Source organism: Aptenodytes forsteri, unplaced genomic scaffold (genome assembly GCF_000699145.1).
Source record: "Aptenodytes forsteri isolate BGI_AS27 unplaced genomic scaffold, ASM69914v1 Scaffold290, whole genome shotgun sequence".
Taxonomy (NCBI): Eukaryota; Metazoa; Chordata; class Aves; order Sphenisciformes; family Spheniscidae; genus Aptenodytes; species Aptenodytes forsteri.
In genome coordinates, this window is record NW_008795244.1 from 1,490,445 (window position 1) to 1,494,146 (window position 3,702).

Genomic DNA, 3,702 nt, shown 5'->3' on the forward strand with positions numbered 1-3,702 from the left:
GAGCTCGCGGGCAGCCCCTGGCGGCCGCCGGCGAGGCGAAGGCCGAGCCAGCGCTCGGAGTGCCGCGGGCAGCCTCTGGCCGGACGGCTGCGCAGGCTCTGTAGGTTAGGGCTTGGGTGCATCCGTCACTGGGATTTATGCACACGCTAATGTATCTGTGCTGAGAATATATCTGGCATTTCTAGGGAAACAGCTGCTTCTTACGCTGGCAGTAAGGGCCTGCCGTTGTCTCACGGGTACAGGGAGAGGAAATACCTTGTGGGCCAGGCAGCTCGCCATTCTTCCCTTGAGGTGGCTGCATTTCACAGAGGGCTGTGCCTTCCTACAGACCTTGCATCCCATATCCTTGGACCATTACTGCCGCTACAGCGCAGGCTCTGGCTGTTGGGAAGTGCTCCTGGCTACCTAGGCTTATCTCAGCCTGCCGAGGGAGAGAAGCACCGTCTCTGGTGCTGCATATCATGAGGGAAGGACCCGGATTCTCAGTCCATTGCAAAGATCTGCTGTGATGACTCCTACGGATTCCTCTCGGATTCGTTTGTAAAGTGGCAAGGTGGATCCAGGACTGTCTTGGTTTGAGGTTTAGTTACACAACTGTATAGATGATGGCGCATGTTTTGTACGTTGCTGCGTGCCAGAGGTGTAAATAAACTACACAACAATGAAATAAATGAGATGAGCCAATTCCCCTTGTTTGCGAAGAGAACAGAAGCACTGGGTTACTTCCCGGGTCACGAAAGGTCAAGGGATTCCTCAACGCGATCTCAAATCAGCACTCATACGCCTCCTCTGGCGCTCCTTCTGTGAATCCCCTTGTGAGCCAAGGAAAAGAAATAGGCTGCTAATGCTGTTCCGAACAAAACGTTGCCCAGTCCCTTCACTATTCATCCATTTCCCTCATTTGCGTGGCTATTTCATTCACTGAGGGAAGGGGAAATAGAAGGAAAAGACCCAGCATGATACACGACTGTGAAACAAGAAGTTATCTGGAGAATGGCGGGACCTGTACAAGTTGTCTTCCTCAAAAGCACATGCAGGAAAAGAGAAAGACGAGACAGTCCTCCTGTCCTTATGTCAGTCCTTGTAGATGCATTATCATCTTACAGAGTAACTGTGTTAGGTTCAGAGCTTCCAGATTTCCCTGCAGGAGCTCCTTCTTTAGCGCTAGTTCTGCAAGTATCTACTTACAATAGTGGAATGAATCATTTAAAAAATGATGATGTGTCAAATTCCACATAAACTGGATTTTTTACTAGTGCTTCCAGGGGAAACAACCTACAAGTTGTCAGGAAGATTAGATCTGCTGTGATAAAAGAACTACCTTTCTGGGTGATCTCTTTCTTTACCCAGTTTGCATCATCTCCTTTCATACTAAGTGGCTAAGAAGAATTCTAGGCAGAGATGGAAACTATGAAATACGATTTCTGTGCCTGCTGTCTTCAGAGTCACAGCACAGGTGCTTCCCGCACAGCTATTTACAATTCTAATATGGAATTTTAAATAATTCTAGAGAAAAAAAAAAGTCACCTTTGCTCTATACTCCATTGGTCTTTCTGACAAGATTTTTCTGACTCTTCTTGCTTTTAGAGAAAATTAAAACCCATTTACAAACAGAATTTGAGAGGTTGACACTGTTAGCAATTCTGATGTCTCTTGTCCATTCTCCAGTGCTGCACAAGAGGCTGTTTGCCCTGGTGCCGTGCTGGAAAGATGTACGGTGCATAGCTAGTCTTGTGGAGGAGATGTACTAGCTCAGGTTTTAGCTGATGTTGGAAGCTTCATGTTGCATTTTTAGTTACTGGAGGCCAGCTAAGAGGAGACAGAGGCATGAAGTCACTGTTTACCAGCTTATTATGGACACCCTTATTCAATCCAGAAATATAATGAATGCATTACTAATGGGAACTGCTCTGTGAAAACTGGTGTTTGTAGTGAATCTAGATGTCCTCCCATGCTAGGATCGTACTGCATAATTATTATATACCTACAAAGTCTTGAGAATGTTTAGGGTTTTTTTACCATCTAAGAACAGAACTTTGTCTTGTTTATATTCTCAATTTTCTTAAATTACTTAAATTCCTCTCTTCCAAGCACTCGGCAATTTAGATAAAAGTAGCAGGATCAGACATTGTGGCAATGTGGAACTGCATTTCCTACATTTTCTGGGCTGTGAGTCTATGGAAACTTCACTTACGGAATTCCTCAAGTAGTAAATAAATAATGGAGGAGTAATTTCTCATGGGTGTATTCCTCCAGGAAGGCTGCTGACTTTTTTAGTATATAAATGAGTAGGTCAAAAAATAGAGAGGAATAAAAGTCTAAATTTGTACAAACCTCAAAGGTAGGCTGTAAATGAAAATGATATACTGTAAGTGTGCATCTGCATTTAGTCTAGCTGTAAGTCTAACAGTAACACTTAAACTTACGAAGAGTACCTAATAGAATATTGAAAGCACCAGGGTAAAGAGAAATGTTCTCCGACTGCCTTTTTCCTTACTTCCACAAGGCAAAACAAAAATAAATGAGGTCCTGGAGGACAGTGAATGAAATTTGCCAGCTCTGGAGAAATTAACATCTGCTTCTCCCAGGCATTCAGAATGACTGGCTTGAGAGATGCTAGAGAGCAATACATTTTTCAAAGTGCCAAAGAACATTTAAGGAAATTGAACATTTGAGGAAATTAAACATTTAAGGAAAAAGTAGGTAAGAAATTTTAAGACATCATAGCCTCAATGGCTTCTGTTCAAGTGGAAGTATTAATTCTCTTTTCTTTTCAGCTGGTGGTGTCCCGAAGCACTTCAGAAATTTTTATCTCTCCTTATTAAAAAGAAAAAACCACAAGCTGTTTACTCAGGTTGCTCAGACTAATCCATGGGACTAGGATCTGCAGAGTTCCTTTTTGTACTTACTCAGTGAAGTGCTTCAGCAGCCAGTTGCGGGGATGTTAGGGTGAGGATCTGTGTCCGTGAAAGGAGCAATAGCACCAAAGACCTGTACACTTACTTACAGACAGGACAACCTCCTGCAGGAATATCCACAAAAGACTATTGTGGGCTACGCAGACAACCGTATCATGAAACTGGAGGTAGACAAAGAAATTTTGTATGACACGGAAATAATTCCATTTTCCCCTTTGTCTCAGCTTGACTATCCTGAATTTCAAAATACAAATTACTATAAAAAGAAAATGGAGCATTTATGGTACTGCCTGAGATTCGCTGGCCACCTGAAACTTTGACTCGGTGTCCTGGCAGTATGGCAGGTTCAAAGCAAAGCTTTGCCCATGGGATTTATGTAGACATTTTCAGCAGGCCTACAGGAAACAGATTTGTCACCAGAGAATTAAACTCCTCTGTCCTAAATTTCAGGTTTCTACTGTGTGCTGAGGCTGAAAAATGGGCTTGAGAATAATCTGTGTATTTCTTCCACTTAGATCCAGTTTTGCTCTAAATTTACCTGCAAATGATACAAAAAATATTTCAACTTCAGCCTGAAATGTAAGAGAAGAAAGTGTCGGCATTAGGAAAAGTTCTCTAACCATAAATCTCGGTTTAGGTTGTGTGACCTCGCTGGGCCCACTAGCGTACGTCGGGCTGATGGCCTCAGGTGCAGAGACAGGAGGCAGCCGTTCCCTGGGGATCGCTCGGTGGGGCCACCGGACCCCCTGTCATCTGCCGCCAGGGACGGCGACCGGCCCTGGCC